Source organism: Trifolium pratense, linkage group LG4, assembly GCF_020283565.1.
Source record: "Trifolium pratense cultivar HEN17-A07 linkage group LG4, ARS_RC_1.1, whole genome shotgun sequence".
Lineage (NCBI taxonomy): Eukaryota > Viridiplantae > Streptophyta > Magnoliopsida > Fabales > Fabaceae > Trifolium > Trifolium pratense.
This window is the reverse complement of record NC_060062.1, coordinates 33,912,216-33,933,560: the sequence shown is the minus strand read 5'-3', so window position 1 is coordinate 33,933,560 and position 21,345 is coordinate 33,912,216. Positions and strand designations below refer to the sequence as shown.

The 21,345-nt window shown below is 31.8% G+C and overlaps 1 long non-coding RNA gene across 1 annotated transcript; it reads right to left on the bottom strand.

Annotated features, from left to right (window-relative positions):
• Positions 1-14,766: 14,766 nt before the first annotated feature.
• Positions 14,767-16,052, bottom strand: LOC123923329. The gene is made up of 2 exons (XR_006814345.1): positions 15,720-16,052; positions 14,767-15,392 (listed from the first exon to the last, which is right to left on the bottom strand). It is a non-coding gene; the product is annotated as an uncharacterized LOC123923329 (long non-coding RNA).
• Between the last annotated feature and the right edge of the window lie 5,293 nt (positions 16,053-21,345).

Here is a 21,345-nt window from a genome sequence, read left to right as displayed (position 1 = left end):
AATTGACACCGGAGAAAATCAAACTTGAAACCTTGAGAGGAGCACACTCCAAGGTCCCAAACCAATACTACTAGGCCAACCCAAGTGGGTTACCAAGTACCAACTCTAATAGCCTATATAGTCTTAGTTTTAAATTATCAATCAATAGCTCCCACTATATGATGAGCATTGTCTTGTAACGGCCACGCTTCAATGCTTCAACAGCTCCATATCGCAATAAGGTATGTAATTCCTATCTCTAAAAACCTCTCTCCCTTTGCTCGCATACTGATTTGAGCGTTGAACTGCTTGTAGCTCCGTGACTCCACCAACTTTAACCTTAACGACTTGTTGCTCGACGTCCAACCAAATTTCTCATCACTCCAAATCACATGACATTGCATTAAGTCACGAGCCTAGACATAGAAACACATATTTAAATGTTGATTAACTATTTTCCGTAAGAGAAATTAGTTTTTCTTCTTAATTATATATTCCCTCCATCCCAAAATATAAGAACTTTTTTATCACTGCACGTATGTCAATACATACTTTTGATTACGAATATATTTAATTCTCTATTAGTAAAAATTATAGAAATTTGATATTTCAAAAATATACATCGAAACAAATCAAACAAGATCTTACATGATAATATTTACATTTATATACTTTTAGAAAAATACGGTCAAAACAAGATATATGAATAGTGCATTTAGTCAAAGAAGGTCTTATAAAATGGGACGGAGGGAGTATAAAATCAGGGAGAATATTACTTTTTCTATTGAAAGAGAATATTATTAATATTTATCAACATTTAAATATGTGTTTCTATGTCTAGGTTCGGTACGTCTTGTGCTGGGAAGACTGATTATGTTAATATATATCATTTTGGCTCGTTAAAAAAAAAATAATATTTATGTTCATATAAATCTGACATGCGTTAGTTTCATTGTATGGTTGCAAAGCCTTCATGAGTCAGTTTTATTGATATATAGGTTAAATCTGAGGCTTTAATCCTCCAACTGTGTGTATATCTGAGGCTTTAATGCGTTTGTACTTTGTTGTATTCCTTCAACTGTTGTGGTTCTCAAGCTCTAAGGACACCTTTGTTGTATTTAGACACCATTATATATGAACTAACTTTCAAGATGAAATTTAAGTTCATTTAAAAAAAAAATGAAATTCAAGTTCATTTAACAAAGTCCAGTAATGTTAGGAATCTAAATATCAACTTTAAAAAATAAAGGCTAATTATATATATGGAATATTAAAATTATTCAAACTTATGTCATTTTTATTTTATTCAATCCTCCGGTACTTAGGGGAAGGGACGAAGGGGGTCTAAGTAATTTAGAGTTCGACCACAAGGTAAGTAAAATCTTAATAAAAATTGTGTCAACTATGTATCAAACGCAGATTCTCAAGAATAATTTGTCCTAGGAGAAGCTCATTAGAGCATCAAGATCGTTAGTTTTCTACCGTGCCTACACATTCCCCAATGATACCATGTCAAGGGGGATGGTTATGGTGCATTAGCTTTTTTCTTATGCACCATGCATAAATAATGAAAATTGCTTAACGCGCCCCCCAAATTGCTTAGCGTGTCCCCCAATATTTTTTTCCGTCCTCCAGTTTTTTTTTCTAGCGCGCCCCCCAGTTTTTTTTCCTCTCCCAGATTTCTAGCACCCCCCAGTTCCCCCCTAGATTTCTAGCGCACCCCCAATATTTCTATTGCGCTCCCAATTTCCAATTAAATAATTACTTTTGTTTCTTTGAAGTACATACTATAAGAACCCATTTTGAATTAATTGTGTTGGATGATTTTATAGTCATATTTTAATTTAAAATTACATACTAAAACATGTACTGTAATTATGGTTTAATTTATCACAATTAACATAAAAACTATTAAGTACATCTTGTGATTTTGGAGTACAACCCTCTAAACCATTCCACAACAAAATGGTTTTTGACCTAACGGATATTGAAATGACCGTAATCGAGTTTGATTCTGTCGAAATGGTTTTGGACAGACCTTCACTAAAATGATAATTAACCTCTCTCTATAACTCCAAATTTAGTGAAGTTTGATTATGTGGAAAACTAACTCGATTGCGGTCATTTCGGTACCAGTTTGGTGAATTATGGATCCAAATTGAATTCTGTGCGAAGTTTTGAAGTTGTGACTCGAAAGCAGATTTTGTGCAGAATTTTGGGGGACATACCTTCACTAAAACGGTAATTAATCTCTCTTTGTAACTTTAAATTTAGTGAGGTTTGATTATGTGGAAAGATAACTCGATTACGGTCATTTCGGTATACGTTTGGTGAATTATTGATTCAAATTGAGTTGTGTGCGACACTTTGAAGTTGTGACTCGAAAGCAGAATTTTAGGAGGGGCAAAATCCAAAAAATTATAAAACAGGGGGTAAAAGTCCGTGTTTTAAAACCAGGAGGGTAAAATTCAGATTTAATCAAAACAGGGGTAAAACTGCATCGTAACTTTGCATATCAATGTTCTTTAGCATTTTATTTCAATAAAATATAAATTAAAACTATATCTGCAAACCATTGTTGGGGTATAACGTGGGTTCTAGTGGGGCCGATTTTAAGATTTTTGATAAGTTGTAAGGATATTTAAAAATGTAGTTGAGTTTTTAAAATAATATAAAAAATTAAGTGGGGTCAATTTAAAGAACTCAAAGGGATAATATACATGTCGATCCTCTTAACCACTTGAGTCATTTTGGTATATATTAAAGAAAAATGTTAAACAGCGTTCTCGAAACAATAGTTAAACATACTAAGACCATCTCCAATGGTGGTACTTATATTTTTAAGTACTAGTACCTAATAGGTACTCCCATTGGAGCAAAAATAAAATTGTACCTAATAGGTACTAGTTCTACAATAAGACATAGTACCTAAATAATTTTTGTGGGACCCATTTAAAATGATGTTGAGTTATTGGATAGTTGTGCTACTAGTGGGGCCAATTTAGAACTTTTGAAGAGATTTTGGGTTGGAGGGAATGAGTACTTATTATGTACTATTATTAAAAAAATTATAAATGAATTATGTGTATATGTGGAGCCACTTAAGTACTCAAAAATGAGTAGCTCTATTGTGGATGCTCTAATATAAAAGTTTTATCTTGAAACTTAAGCATTTAATACATTAAAAACATAAAAAGTTTTTTTTAGCATTAATTTTATCTTAAATTTATCTTTTTAATATGCTGTACTCTGAAATTTAACATACCTATATTAAATCATGTGGATGCATGTGTAAGTGTTTAACATGTTGCCACATACTATATGATATGGAACACTAAAATAAAAAGTAAACAACCATACTTAAATTGGTTGACTAATTATTCTTTGGCAGTTGGCAGCAGTGAGGATCTAGTTTGAATATTTGAAGGGACTTAGTCGTAAAAAATTGACCAAAATTCAACGACTATACTTTGACTTGGTGCCACTGCCAACCCCCGGTGGAGAAAGTAACAATAATCAAATCAGAAATGCTATAGGGACACATTCAATACCAAAAATACAACAAATATACTCTACTATTCCTTTATACCTATATTTCTATTTTATTTTTATTTTTTATACCATATTGCCACACATGTTCCTTTATTTTTCTCTTTCCATTCCTCGCTGTTTTCTTCCTCTCACCGAGCCTCTGCGCCGATCTCCCTCCACCACCAATCATCGCCGGCGACATCTCCCTCCACCACTAAACAACCATCACCGCCTCTTCTCTTGCAATTTTGAAAAATCAAATGTCAATTTCAGGTTTGTTTCTCCTTTTTTTAGGGTTTTAGATTTAATTTTTTTTCCTTTCATGCAACTTTAAGAGTGAACTAGTAATTATTGTTTCTGTTTCTGGATATCATGATACTAGGCACTCATTGTTAAGCTTAAACATTTTACAGTTTCCGTTTCTTTTTTTTTTTTGTGTTAAAATTGTGTAAAGTGACCCCATGTTGTTATTGGTTATTTTTTAGTTTTTCTTCCATTAATTGAAAAAAATTGTGTAATGGATTTGTAATCCAAAGTAAATTGAACTCTTTCTTTTTTCCTGATAATGAATCTGTTTTAAAAATTGGTTGGGTAGAAGGCAAACTTGTGAGTTGAGTGGTGATTTAAGATGTGATTTAATTGTTTTTTGAGTGAACTGATTTATATCTTACTCACTTGGCACCTCTTATGGCTTGTTAGAGTTGTTGCTTTATTTCCTTTACTTATTACAAGTTACCTCTTGTAATGTAACATAGATGCGAGACAAAAATTTGGGCGAGTTGAACGCCATTTTCATTTGTCGAAGAACCTTTCTATGTATTTGAGTAAAATGGTCAGATTAGGCGTGCACCACCTGTCGTAAGAGTTGAGAATATGTTTGAGCATGTTCAGATTAGGTGCTTTGTGTTTAAGAATTTGTGGAAGAGCCCGGCACCGTCTAAGGTCATCACTTTTTTGTGGCAGCTGATTTTAGATCGAATTCAAACTAAGGACAATTTACGTAAGCGGAGGATGATACATGATAATAATTTCAACTGTGTGCTTTGTACTGTGTGTGTTGAATCGGCATGTCATGTTTTCTCCATTGCAAGCGTGCAACTGAGATATGGTATGCGATTACAAGGTGGTCAGGACTGTTTCTAATTATTCCGCATAATATTGCAACATCGTTTGCGTTATTCTATACTAGTGCAAGGAATACGAAGGAAAAGAAAGGTTTGTGCCTGATTTGGCATGCATATGTTTGGGCTATTTGGACTGTGAGAAACGATGGTGTTTTTAACGCGAAAGTGTGGAGCGGGTTAAGGTGCTGTCTTGGAAGTGGTTCATAGGGAGAATGGCGACAGGTCCGTGTTTACTATATGAATGGAAGTGAAGTCTGTTGGATTGTATGCAGCGTTAATCAGAATTTGTGCATGGGTTTTGGTGTTCCCTGTAGGTGCTTATTGTTGCGTCCCCTTCATCTGTTCTCTGCTTGATGTTTGGCTGGTGTGTTGTGATTGCTGCTATGTGTTTTTTAGCCTCTTTGCTTGGCCTTTTTGTGTTTGTTGCTTTGTAATTTGTAGTCGCTATGTTTTTGGTTTTATTTGCATTTGTACCTTTCTAGCTTTTGCTGTTATTTGCCCCTTAACATTTCTCATGTTTTGGTGGGTTTAATAAATTCACATTTTGCTGCTCAAAAAAAAAATGTTCAGCTATAGTAGAGTTCCTTATTATTTGTGGTTAAGCTATAGTAGAATTACTTATTACTTGTGATGTTATCAATGATTAGCTTGTTCACAAGTTCAATATGTAGAGTAATGAATGAAGATCTGATATTGTCTAACATATCATTTTCTGCAAATTTTAGATTGCACCACATAGCTGTCATGATAAATTGATAATATCTTGTTTTGAATTGATAAATTGATAATATCTTGTTTTGAATTGACTTAGGCTTCAACCATACTTTCTTGGATAGTTTTCTCGCTTGATTTTTGTCTAAGTTAAGAGTACTTATGTAATATAGTTATGTGATATTGATCTATATATGTGAACATTAGTGTAATATAGTTGTTGTTGATTAAGGGGTTCTATCTGGTGTGTTGAAGTGTGGCTACTATTTTTTGGTGTTTACTTGATATGTTTCTATGCTCAATGTGTATAGTTAACAAGTCAATCTAATGTAAAAATTGGTTGGGTAGAAGGCAAACTTGTGAGTTGAGTTGTGATTTAAGGTTTGCTTTTGATTGTTTTGCTTTTGATTATTGTTGAAGACACATGTTGATTTTTTTAAAAAAAATTAGCCAAATTGAATCAACATGTTTATGTACCTATTCATTATCTTAGGCGGCCTGTTTTGGATGGTTATAACTGGTGGCGAGGTCATGCTGCAGCCTTTCTTAAGTATGCAAATTTGCCTCCGGAAGCACTCAGACATGGGAGAGTAATCCAGGTTAGAGAATTTAAATGTCTAAATGTGTTGTACTTGAGGAGACTAGAAAGGCTTACCATACATAATGGAACAGAGTGAAATTGAGTAGTAAAGACCTCTATGTTATATGAAGATGAAAATAGACATCAATACTAGTTGATAAAATAACCTAATGCTGAGAAGCCATTGACACTAATCTCATGCTTTTAGCTTTTTTTTTATCCTCAAAATTTTATGTGTGATGGTCTAATATCATTTGTTTCAATGTCTGGAGTCTCAAATTATGCGTATTTAATTTGCAGCATAAGATGACAAGCGGCTAAGCATGCACATGCATCAGATGTGCAGTCAACATTAGATGACGATGCTTGAACACAATGACAGCAGGATGAGGATGTTGGCTTATCATCATTTTGTTATCATGAGAATTGTTTATTGCATATGTACTTGAAATTTGTATCATATTGTGTGTGGGATGTAATGATGCTCACCTATTTCAATTTAGAGCTAAATTGTAATTTTAAACTTTGGTAACAATGAATGCAGTGCATTAGAGGAAACTCAAGTTTAGTATAATTATATCTAGTATTAAGAATTTGTTAACTTTACATTCCACATCTATATTTGTTAAGTTTAAGTAGTTAACCAAATATGTTGTCCAACTCCCGAGTTATCTAAAATTGACTCCCCACATCTATATTGTTAATAATTTAAAGGAATCTCATTATTTATTCACGAGTAGCATTGCAAATGAGACACATTTCTGATTGTTTTCATATAAAAAAGTATAAAAAAAAGTTCAAGGTGAATTCTTTTTTCATGTTTAAAAGATTTTAAGTCATTTAACCAAATTTGTTGTGCAACTCCCCAATTATCTACACATAATTCCTCACGTCTGTATTGTTATTAATTTAAAGGAATATTACTATTGTCAATACAGGTGTGGGGATGTTCATATAACTGGGGAGTTGGAGAACATATTTGGTTAGTTCTCTTAAAGTTTTTCAAACTTGAAAAAAATCTTTCACTTTTAACTTTTTTTTAACTCTCATTTGCAACAATTAGACGTGTGTCGCATATACAATTTTACTTTTTAATAGTGAGATTCTATGAAATTATTACTAATATAGATGTGGATAGTCATGCGTTGATAACTAGGGAGTTGGAGAGCATATTTGGTTAACTAATTTAAAATCTTTTAAATTTAACCAAATCTATCATCACCAAACAAACAGAATTGTACCCCATATACAATGTCAATCATGAACAAATAGTAAAAAAAAGTGAATGCTTTTTTTAAATTTGGAAGATTTTAAGCTTCTTAACCAATTTTGTACACCGACTCCCCACTTATCTACACATAACTCCTCTCACCTAAATTGTAAATAATTTCAAGGAATATCATTATTAGTTCAAAAGTGGAATTGTCCAGAGACACATTTCTGATTGTTTGTAGATGATAAAGTCAAAACAAAGTTAAATATGAATGATTGTTTCAAATTTGGAAAATTTTAAACTTCTTAACAAACTTTGTACACCGACTCCCCACTTATCTACACATAACTCCCCTCACCTAAATTGTGAATAATTTTAAGGAATATCATTATTTGTTCAAGAGTGAAATTGTACACGAGACACATTTCTGATTATTAGTAGATGATAAAGTTAAAACAAAGTTAGATGTGAATGATTTTTTCAGATTTGGAAGATATTAAGCTTCTTAACCAACTTTGTACACCGACTCCCCACTTATCTACACATAACTCCCCTCACCTAGATTGTGAATAATTTAAAGGAATATCATTATTTGTTCAAGAGTGGAATTGTACACGAGACACATTTCTGATTGTTAGTAGATGATAAAGTTAAAACAAAGTTAGATGTGAATGATTTTTTCAGATTTGGTAGATTTTAAGCTTCTTAACCAACTTTGTACACCGACTCCCCACTTATCTACACATAACTCCCCTCACCTAAATTGTGAATAATTTCAAGGAATATCATTATTTGTTCAAGAGTGGAATTGTACACGAGACACATTTCTGATTATTAGTAGATGATAAAGTTAAAACAAAGTTAGATGTGAATGATTTTTTCAGATTTGGAAGATATTAAGCTTCTTAACCAACTTTGTACACCGACTGCCCACTTATATACACATAACTCCCCTCACCTAAATTGTGAATAATTTCAAGGAATATTATTATTTGTTCAAAAGTGGAATTGTACACGAGACACATTTCTGATTATTAGTAGATGATAAAGTTAAAACAAAGTTAGATGTGAATGATTTTTTCAGATTTGGAAGATTTTAAGCTTCTTAACCAACTTTGTACACCGACTCCCCACTTATCTACACATAACTCCCCTCACCTAGATTGTGAATAATTTCAAGGAATATCATTATTTGTTCAAGAGTGGAATTGTACACGAGACACATTTCTGATTGTTAGTAGATGATAAAGTTAAAACAAAGTTAGATGTGAATGATTTTTTCAGATTTGGAAGATATTAAGCTTCTTAACCAACTTTGTACACCGACTCCCCACTTATCTACACATAACTCCCCTCACCTAGATTGTGAATAATTTAAAGGAATATCATTATTTGTTCAAGAGTGGAATTGTACACGAGACACATTTCTGATTGTTAGTAGATGATAAAGTTAAAACAAAGTTAGATGTGAATGATTTTTTCAGATTTGGAAGATATTAAGCTTCTTAACCAACTTTGTACACCGACTGCCCACTTATCTACACATAACTCCCCTCACCTAAATTGTGAATAATTTCAAGGAATATTATTATTTGTTCAAGAGTGGAATTGTACACGAGACACATTTCTGATTATTAGTAGATGATAAAGTTAAAACAAAGTTAGATGTGAATGATTTTTTCAGATTTGGAAGATTTTAAGCTTCTTAACCAACTTTGTACACCGACTCCCCACTTATCTACACATAACTCCCCTCACCTAAATTGTGAATAATTTCAAGGAATATCATTATTTGTTCAAGAGTGGAATTGTACACGAGACACATTTCTGATTATTAGTAGATGATAAAGTTAAAACAAAGTTAGATGTGAATGATTTTTTCAGATTTGGAAGATATTAAGCTTCTTAACCAACTTTGTACACCGACTGCCCACTTATATACACATAACTCCCCTCACCTAAATTGTGAATAATTTCAAGGAATATTATTATTTGTTCAAAAGTGGAATTGTACACGAGACACATTTCTGATTATTAGTAGATGATAAAGTTAAAACAAAGTTAGATGTGAATGATTTTTTCAGATTTGGAAGATTTTAAGCTTCTTAACCAACTTTGTACACCGACTCCCCACTTATCTACACATAACTCCCCTCACCTAGATTGTGAATAATTTCAAGGAATATCATTATTTGTTCAAGAGTGGAATTGTACACGAGACACATTTCTGATTGTTAGTAGATGATAAAGTTAAAACAAAGTTAGATGTGAATGATTTTTTCAGATTTGGAAGATATTAAGCTTCTTAACCAACTTTGTACACCGACTCCCCACTTATCTACACATAACTCCCCTCACCTAGATTGTGAATAATTTAAAGGAATATCATTATTTGTTCAAGAGTGGAATTGTACACGAGACACATTTCTGATTGTTAGTAGATGATAAAGTTAAAACAAAGTTAGATGTGAATGATTTTTTCAGATTTGGAAGATATTAAGCTTCTTAACCAACTTTGTACACCGACTGCCCACTTATCTACACATAACTCCCCTCACCTAAATTGTGAATAATTTCAAGGAATATTATTATTTGTTCAAGAGTGGAATTGTACACGAGACACATTTCTGATTATTAGTAGATGATAAAGTTAAAACAAAGTTAGATGTGAATGATTTTTTCAGATTTGGAAGATTTTAAGCTTCTTAACCAACTTTGTACACCGACTCCCCACTTATCTACACATAACTCCCCTCACCTAGATTGTGAATAATTTAAAGGAATATCATTATTTGTTCAAGAGTGGAATTGTACACGAGACACATTTCTGATTGTTAGTAGATGATAAAGTTAAAACAAAGTTAGATGTGAATGATTTTTTCAGATTTGGTAGATTTTAAGCTTCTTAACCAACTTTGTACACCGACTCCCCACTTATCTACACATAACTCCCCTCACCTAAATTGTGAATAATTTCAAGGAATATCATTATTTGTTCAAGAGTGGAATTGTACACGAGACACATTTCTGATTGTTAGTAGATGATAAAGTTAAAACAAAGTTAGATGTGAATGATTTTTTCAGATTTGGTAGATTTTAAGCTTCTTAACCAACTTTGTACACCGACTCCCCACTTATCTACACATAACTCCCCTCACCTAAATTGTGAATAATTTCAAGGAATATCATTATTTGTTCAAGAGTGGAATTGTACACGAGACACATTTCTGATTATTAGTAGATGATAAAGTTAAAACAAAGTTAGATGTGAATGATTTTTTCAGATTTGGAAGATATTAAGCTTCTTAACCAACTTTGTACACCGACTGCCCACTTATATACACATAACTCCCCTCACCTAAATTGTGAATAATTTCAAGGAATATTATTATTTGTTCAAAAGTGGAATTGTACACGAGACACATTTCTGATTATTAGTAGATGATAAAGTTAAAACAAAGTTAGATGTGAATGATTTTTTCAGATTTGGAAGATTTTAAGCTTCTTAACCAACTTTGTACACCGACTCCCCACTTATCTACACATAACTCCCCTCACCTAGATTGTGAATAATTTCAAGGAATATCATTATTTGTTCAAGAGTGGAATTGTACACGAGACACATTTCTGATTGTTAGTAGATGATAAAGTTAAAACAAAGTTAGATGTGAATGATTTTTTCAGATTTGGAAGATATTAAGCTTCTTAACCAACTTTGTACACCGACTCCCCACTTATCTACACATAACTCCCCTCACCTAGATTGTGAATAATTTAAAGGAATATCATTATTTGTTCAAGAGTGGAATTGTACACGAGACACATTTCTGATTGTTAGTAGATGATAAAGTTAAAACAAAGTTAGATGTGAATGATTTTTTCAGATTTGGAAGATATTAAGCTTCTTAACCAACTTTGTACACCGACTGCCCACTTATCTACACATAACTCCCCTCACCTAAATTGTGAATAATTTCAAGGAATATTATTATTTGTTCAAGAGTGGAATTGTACACGAGACACATTTCTGATTATTAGTAGATGATAAAGTTAAAACAAAGTTAGATGTGAATGATTTTTTCAGATTTGGAAGATTTTAAGCTTCTTAACCAACTTTGTACACCGACTCCCCACTTATCTACACATAACTCCCCTCACCTAGATTGTGAATAATTTAAAGGAATATCATTATTTGTTCAAGAGTGGAATTGTACACGAGACACATTTCTGATTGTTAGTAGATGATAAAGTTAAAACAAAGTTAGATGTGAATGATTTTTTCAGATTTGGTAGATTTTAAGCTTCTTAACCAACTTTGTACACCGACTCCCCACTTATCTACACATAACTCCCCTCACCTAAATTGTGAATAATTTCAAGGAATATCATTATTTGTTCAAGAGTGGAATTGTACACGAGACACATTTCTGATTATTAGTAGATGATAAAGTTAAAACAAAGTTAGATGTGAATGATTTTTTCAGATTTGGAAGATATTAAGCTTCTTAACCAACTTTGTACACCGACTGCCCACTTATATACACATAACTCCCCTCACCTAAATTGTGAATAATTTCAAGGAATATTATTATTTGTTCAAAAGTGGAATTGTACACGAGACACATTTCTGATTATTAGTAGATGATAAAGTTAAAACAAAGTTAGATGTGAATGATTTTTTCAGATTTGGAAGATTTTAAGCTTCTTAACCAACTTTGTACACCGACTCCCCACTTATCTACACATAACTCCCCTCACCTAGATTGTGAATAATTTCAAGGAATATCATTATTTGTTCAAGAGTGGAATTGTACACGAGACACATTTCTGATTGTTAGTAGATGATAAAGTTAAAACAAAGTTAGATGTGAATGATTTTTTCAGATTTGGAAGATATTAAGCTTCTTAACCAACTTTGTACACCGACTCCCCACTTATCTACACATAACTCCCCTCACCTAGATTGTGAATAATTTAAAGGAATATCATTATTTGTTCAAGAGTGGAATTGTACACGAGACACATTTCTGATTGTTAGTAGATGATAAAGTTAAAACAAAGTTAGATGTGAATGATTTTTTCAGATTTGGAAGATATTAAGCTTCTTAACCAACTTTGTACACCGACTGCCCACTTATCTACACATAACTCCCCTCACCTAAATTGTGAATAATTTCAAGGAATATTATTATTTGTTCAAGAGTGGAATTGTACACGAGACACATTTCTGATTATTAGTAGATGATAAAGTTAAAACAAAGTTAGATGTGAATGATTTTTTCAGATTTGGAAGATTTTAAGCTTCTTAACCAACTTTGTACACCGACTCCCCACTTATCTACACATAACTCCCCTCACCTAGATTGTGAATAATTTCAAGGAATATCATTATTTGTTCAAGAGTGGAATTGTACACGAGACACATTTCTGATTGTTAGTAGATGATAAAGTTAAAACAAAGTTAGATGTGAATGATTTTTTCAGATTTGGAAGATATTAAGCTTCTTAACCAAGTTTGTACACCGACTGCCCACTTATCTACACATAACTCCCCTCACCTAAATTGTGAATAATTTCAAGGAATATTATTATTTGTTCAAGAGTGGAATTGTACACGAGACACATTTCTGATTATTAGTAGATGATAAAGTTAAAACAAAGTTAGATGTGAATGATTTTTTCAGATTTGGTAGATTTTAAGCTTCTTAACCAACTTTGTACACCGACTCCCCACTTATCTACACATAACTCCCCTCACCTAAATTGTGAATAATTTTAAGGAATATCATTATTTGTTCAAGAGTGGAATTGTACACGAGACACATTTCTGATTATTAGTAGATGATAAAGTTAAAACAAAGTTAGATGTGAATGATTTTTTCAGATTTGGAAGATATTAAGCTTCTTAACCAACTTTGTACACCGACTGCCCACTTATATACACATAACTCCCCTCACCTAAATTGTGAATAATTTCAAGGAATATTATTATTTGTTCAAAAGTGGAATTGTACACGAGACACATTTCTGATTATTAGTAGATGATAAAGTTAAAACAAAGTTAGATGTGAATGATTTTTTCAGATTTGGAAGATTTTAAGCTTCTTAACCAACTTTGTACACCGACTCCCCACTTATCTACACATAACTCCCCTCACCTAGATTGTGAATAATTTCAAGGAATATCATTATTTGTTCAAGAGTGGAATTGTACACGAGACACGTTTCTGATTGTTAGTAGATGATAAAGTTAAAACAAAGTTAGATGTGAATGATTTTTTCAGATTTGGAAGATATTAAGCTTCTTAACCAACTTTGTACACCGACTCCCCACTTATCTACACATAACTCCCCTCACCTAGATTGTGAATAATTTAAAGGAATATCATTATTTGTTCAAGAGTGGAATTGTACACGAGACACATTTCTGATTGTTAGTAGATGATAAAGTTAAAACAAAGTTAGATGTGAATGATTTTTTCAGATTTGGAAGATATTAAGCTTCTTAACCAACTTTGTACACCGACTGCCCACTTATCTACACATAACTCCCCTCACCTAAATTGTGAATAATTTCAAGGAATATTATTATTTGTTCAAGAGTGGAATTGTACACGAGACACATTTCTGATTATTAGTAGATGATAAAGTTAAAACAAAGTTAGATGTGAATGATTTTTTCAGATTTGGAAGATTTTAAGCTTCTTAACCAACTTTGTACACCGACTCCCCACTTATCTACACATAACTCCCCTCACCTAGATTGTGAATAATTTCAAGGAATATCATTATTTGTTCAAGAGTGGAATTGTACACGAGACACATTTCTGATTGTTAGTAGATGATAAAGTTAAAACAAAGTTAGATGTGAATGATTTTTTCAGATTTGGAAGATATTAAGCTTCTTAACCAAGTTTGTACACCGACTCCCCACTTATCTACACATAACTCCCCTCACCTAAATTGTGAATAATTTCAAGGAATATTATTATTTGTTCAAGAGTGGAATTGTACACGAGACACATTTCTGATTATTAGTAGATGATAAAGTTAAAACAAATTTAGATGTGAATGATTTTTTCAGATTTGGAAGATTTTAAGCTTCTTAACCAACTTTGTACACCGACTCCCCACTTATCTACACATAACTCCCCTCACCTAGATTGTGAATAATTTCAAGGAATATCATTATTTGTTCAAGAGTGGAATTGTACACGAGACACATTTCTGATTGTTAGTAGATGATAAAGTTAAAACAAAGTTAGATGTGAATGATTTTTTCAGATTTAGAAGATATTAAGCTTCTTAACCAACTTTGTACACCGACTCCCCACTTATCTACACATAACTCCCCTCACCTAGATTGTGAATAATTTAAAGGAATATCATTATTTGTTCAAGAGTGGAATTGTACACGAGACACATTTCTGATTATTAGTAGATGATAAAGTTAAAACAAAGTTAGATGTGAATGATTTTTTCAGATTTGAAGATTTTAAGCTTCTTAACCAACTTTGTACACTGACTCTCCACTTATCTACACATAACTTCCCTCACCTAGATTGTGAATAATTTCAAGGAATATCATTATTTGTTCAATAGTGAAATTATACATGAGACACATTTCAGATTGTTTATAGAAGATAAAGTTAAAACAAAATTAAATGTTAATGAAACTCTTCCCTGTTACAAAAATTAGCACAAACCAAAATACTAAGAAAGAAACTCTAAAATAGCTTCAACCAAAACAAAAAGCATCCCACACAAACTGACGAGATACACAGTCAACATACCACCAAGCACAAAACCAAAAAATAACCTTGCAAGCCTTGGAGCGCACAAGAAGGCCAATAGATACATGATGTTCTCAACAAAATCAAAGCTAATGAACAACTTCCAAACACCCTGAAATGTAGCCAACATCCACTCCAAAAGCATTGCACTAAAGCACGAGCAAAAGAAACACAGCAACACCATTAAAAAACACCCGTTTGCTAAAGGTCCTTCACTACATTAGCAAAAACTGTACCATTTTTAGCCTTCCAAATAGTCCAAATCCCATCGTTTTGTATTTATCCTTTGCCAATGAAAAAACTTCAAATTCTTGATAGTAGTCCCAATGCCTATTTTGCCTTTGAGTTGTGAAACCTTTGTTCGTCAACAAAATTGATAAATGATTCCAAATTCCCAAACCAGTGTGGTCACTTGTAGATCAAACAATTGTTTTCATTCAATAATCTCACTCACCACCACCCTGTTCCACCAATAACATTGAAAAGAGGTTCACATGAAATTATTAGATTTTAACAAATATTACATACAAAATTGAAACAGAACAGAACAAACTGATTATGGTTTCAAATAATATTGCTTGAACCAAAACACAAAACCTTTTATCCTTTCAAATAATATAAACATAAAAAACAGAACAGACCGATTACACAAAATTGAAACCTCATTAATTAATGGAAGAATGAGTTCCTAGGCTTACAAGAAGGCCAAAGTTACTGGTTCACTCTTAAACTTGCATGAAAGGAACAAAAAATTAAATCTAAAACCCTAACAAGGAGAAGAAACAAACCTTTTGATTTCTCAAAATCGCAAGAGAGAGAGGGGTCGAGTTATGAAGAAGCATTGACGGCATGGAGGGAGAATAGGGGCGGTATGATTGTTTGGTGGTGGAGGGAGATCAGTGGCATCGATGAATGGTGGTGGAGGGAGAAGAGGGGTTTGGCAGAGAGAGGGAGAAGAGGGGTGGTGAATGGTGAAGAGCAAGTTGTTCTTCTTTCTCTTTCTGCGGGTGGTAAAGAAATAGATAAAAAGTAAAAGAAAAGTGACATCATTCACGTGTGGGAGGCTTGTTGATGAGCAAAATGACAAATGTACCCTTGATGTGTTGTATTTTTGTTGGGGGTTTGTGTCCCTATAGCATTTCTGCAAATCAGAACAATAAGCCACAGTGTCGAGGGCGGCAACCGCATAAGTTGTTTAATCATATTCTTTTCTATTTTTTATTTTTTTAAACTAGGTATCGTTCTGACTATTTAGAGACCCTATAAGAATATTAAAAATGATGCTTCAAAAAAAAAATTAAAAATGAGTTTTAATAAAAAAAATGCAGAAAAGAAAAAAATATCCTCAATTTCTGTCACACGTCTCTTTATGCAGAAAAAAAATAATCATATTTTTCACTAATATAAGAAAAATTTGATAAATAAATCAATCTCTGTCACACGTCTCTTTATTTGGAAAAACCATAGTATATCAATTAACTATAAAACGTCTAAAAATTTATCATTTTAGAATAAAGAAAATCTCAAATAGAATAATTTCTTTTAGGACCATTCACAATAGAATAATTTCTTTTATGACTTTTTGTAACTAAATAAATCTCTCATTTTAGAATAAAGAAAATCTCAAATACTTAGATTCCACGACCCTTCAATTTGAGGCACACAATTCCTTATTTTGTACCCCTCTTTTACTAATACTATTACACTATAATTTTTTGATGAGACCCTGATTTTTATGAGGCCTTATGCCATGACCCATGTGACACGTGTAGATACTAATTTTCGAGATAATTAAGATTTATTTAAAGTATTGACATCTCAATAAATCTTTTTTCATTTGCACCGATAAGGAAACAAATTTAGACCAAATGATTAAGATATTTAAATATCTTTCACTTATGTTATATGTTTTTTTTTTATAAACTTATGTTATATGTTGTTGGTTTTTCGGTATGGGTATCATTATGTTATTAGATATGTCAATGTGAGTTGAACAATGTAACTTTAAAAATTACATTTAAAGATAAAAGTTATAAGTCATCGTGAGTATAGCTTAATTGGTAGAAATATTACATTTTATATGTAGGGTCGGAGTTCAAACCCAGGATTGCTCACTTATTCACCCAACCCAAGAGGTGAATTTCTAACAATTAGGTTATTTGACCAAAAAAATAAATTAAAAGCTATAAATTTTACCTTCGAATTAGAATTAATTATATCGAAAATACTCAAGCATGTCAAAATCAATTGTGGGATTAATTATGACAACGTTAAAAATGGAACAAACATACACTCAATAGATACATTCTTTCTATAGGCAAAATCACAAATCAATCGATCGTTAGTTGGTTCAGTGGTGATTGGTGCTGAACTTGGTAGGGAGGACCGCGGTTCGATTCCCCACAACTGCGATCGGGAGGGGGCTGGAACCACTTGATGCCAGAACTGACCCCCGAACCAGATTCAACTGGTGGTGAAAAGCCGGAAAAAAAAATCACAAATCAATATCAATCGATTCTAATAAATTAAAAGAAAAATAGATAGTCAAATCAATCGATATCAATTTAATTACTTCTCTTTAATTTTTTAATTTTTCATGTGAGTGTACCTATAACATTGAGGTGTTGGGTTTGTGCCTAGGTTAGACTTTCTCCACTCAATATGTGTGGTTAATTTGACCAAGAGTCTATTTGATAGTTTAGAAGATGAGTGTTAGTGTTCATTGTCACCCATATTATCTAATCTTCACATGCACGGTGTTCTTTGTCTTCTGGATTGTGTCTTGTATTCGGCCGTAACAGAGGATGCAATGCATCTTTTTCTTCAATGCCCTCATGCTATTAATTGTTGGAAGGAGTTTCATCTATGATTACAATTGATATAATATGGCCCTTGAAGAACCACATGTGTCAACTAACAATATTAGCAATTGGCTAAAGCTTAATAGCGACCGTGTTCTTTATCCAGCTGACAGGAGTTATGGCATAGGTGTTTGTTTTTGTGACGGCACTGACACTTTTGTGCAAGCTCATACATTATGTTTCCATCATGTTGCTCGACAGATTGCAATTAAAAGTGGTTATGCACAACTTTGATTGTTTTTTTATGCAAAACAAACCGATGTAATTATAGAGTCAATTCAACAGAGTTTTGATAGTATTATTTTAATTGATTAATAGATAATTGTCTTAATAGATTTTAAGTACATTTATTATTTTCAGAAAGTTTAGGCCTTATGTTTTGTTTGGTTTGAAAGAAAGAAAATTACGGAAATCGATAGATGAACTTAGCTCTAATCTAAATTCGTCCATCGATTTCCGTAATTTTCTTTTTTCCACCTTCTTTCCACAAAATTAAATACACACTTACAATTTAAGCAGCTGATATTTCCTATTTCGATACTTTGAGAGATTAAATTTAATGAATTTATTAATAAAAAAATTGGTGGATTTACTCTAAATGAAACAGTATGACTTTCTTACCGTTGATAATCTAGCTGATAGCTTATGGTTGATGGCTGATAGCTTCTAGCTAATAAGTTGATTGAAGTGTTTGGTAAAATTAGCGGTTCAACTAACTGATAAATGTAAAATGACATAAAATGAAATCTTTAATTCAATAATTTTTTTTATCAAATTAATACTATTTAAGATACTTAGAATTTAATATTTTAAGTTTTTTTTTACAATATTTTAAGTTTATTAATTCAATAAATATATCTTTCAAATATTATTATTAAACTAATTTTTATATGCTGAATTTTTTTTAAAAAAAAATATTTTCCTTTCGGTTGATATACTTTATGAAAAAATAACAACAAAATGTCAAAATATATTCACAATATAGTATAATGGTTAATTATAGGAAGGTATGTTGTTTAAAAAAAAATTATAGTAAGGTATGTACCTATGAATTGATAAAAAAAAAAATGTTCTAGCCTTCATATTTGAAAATAGATAAGGCAACGTTAAAACATATTATATACATGTGATTTTAAGAAACAACGTTAAAACATGCATTTACTTATTTTATTTTAAATTCTAATGATAATAAATTATAAAGGGTAAATATGGAGTTTAGTTAAAATAATAAGGGTAAAAGAGGAAGAAAAAATGAAAAGTTAGAAGTTATAAGCTCAGAAACTACTTGAAATAGCTTCTGAAAAAGAAGTATAAGTCAGTAAAATAAATTAAAAGCTCTTTCTGGAATAACTGTTACCAAACAGGTCTTTTAGTTTATAAGTCATAAGGCAAAAGCTAAAAGCTAACTTTTTTGGCTTGCCAAACAGACCCTAAATTCCTCTATACAGAAAGAGAGTCTTTCTTGCACGGAGTAACTAATAAAAGAATGTCTTTAAATTTTTTATGTAACAAATAAGTTCTTTTAAATTTCTAATTTTTTAAACTATTACCCTTTAAGTTATTATCCGTTTCAAAAACTCGGATGTGGTTGCTAACTAGTGTAGTGACTCTGAACACTACATTTTGACTTCTATATAATAAGAAGCGGTGTTCACTACCACCTCACTAAATTAATGGTTACGTTGTGTTTTTGTAACAGATGCTAACTTGAAGATAACAGTGTAATAAATTAGAAATTTAAAGACTCATGAATATATTTTGTCTATATTTGAAATACTGAATCAAAATACTAGTTTTTAAAATAGACGGACTAACCAATCGTTAGTTGGTTCAGTGGTGATTAACGCTGAACTTGGCAGGGAGGACCACGGTTCGATCCGCCGCAACTGCGATTTGGAGAGTGCTGAAATCACTTGATGTCAGAACTGACTCTCGAATCAGATTAAACTTGTGGTGAAAACCAAAAAATAGACGGACTAAAGTTGCATTTAAGCCTATATTCAATATTAATTTTTTATATATTAAGATAAAAAAATATAACATCAATAAAAAACTTTAAAATAATATATATATATGGGGAGGGATCAAATTACACCGGTGTAACATTTGAGTAATGTTACATCGCTCAATAACGCTTTCACGAATACAAATTTTACAAAATCCACCACTGGATTGAAAGCTTATATCGTATAGATCATCCATATTGAATTTTACAAAAATCTAAAATCGTTTGATATGTTATTGAGACCGATGAAGATTAATGGTTTATGCGTTTTTTATCCCTCCTATATATATATATATATATGTGTGTATTTAACTAAAAAGTAGTTAAATAACCTTAAGGTGTATGTTGCTAATGCACACTTTCATAACAAATAGTGGGTGTGCAATGCATTACCAAAAGGTCTTATCAATAATATACTTGAGGTCTTAAAAGAGGACAAGTGGCCGTATTAATGAAAGGTAGAATTGCTAACATTATTGACCCCCAAAAAAATTACTAACATTATGAGTAAAAAAAAAAATACTAACATTATTAAATATATAGCCTCATCTCCTTGTCATCTATTATTATTGTACAACAAAAAAATTTAATAAAATATTTTATAACATAATATAGTCCAAGGAGCACCACTTTATATATATATATATATATATATAGTTGTCTCTCTTAACATAGCTCGATTGATAAAAATATTGCATTTTATATATAAGGTTGAGGTTCGAATTTATTCACCTCAAGAAGTAAATTTTTAGTCATTAGATTACTTGAAAAATAAAACCATTCACATAGTTTTCATGCAATTTTAATGGCTAAAATTAATAATTAAAATTGTTTTGTACTAATTTTGTTAAAATGCAATATGACCCGATTGATTTGTAATGGGAAGGGATTGTCTCTGTGAAGTTTTTCTCCATTTCAATCCTAACCATTCATTTTTTTATTTGTTTGTTTATTCAATTAAAAACAACTTTGAAAGGTTAAGATGTCCACCATAAGGAATCCAGTGAAATTCCCACCGGAGACAACTCTTTCCCATTTGTAATTGATGGAAGGAATCTACTAGGTATAACTATGGAATTTTGTTACAGCAATGCATCATGAATCATGATCATACCACGCATCTAAAGTCGGTCAAAGATAACTTAGACCAAATATAATTTTTTCAATGGACACTTAAACTAAATATTAGGCTTAACTACACATTTGGTCCCTTACGTTTATTTTAGGTTTCAATTTGGTCCCTTACGTTTAAAAAGTATCAATTTGGTCCCTTACGTTTAGATTATGTTTCAAGTTAGTCCTTTCCGTTAGTTTTGTCACTAACACCGTTTGAACAGTACACGTGTCAGCGTGTCCAAGTGCCACGTGTCAGTCCACATATGCAAATTGACTGTCACATGTGACAAAATTGACGGAAAGGACTAACTTGAAACCTAAAATAAACGTAAGGGACCAAATTGATACTTTTTAAACGTAAAGGACCAAATTGAAACCTAAAATAAACGTAAGGGACCAAATGTATAGTTAAGCCTAAATATTATTAAATAT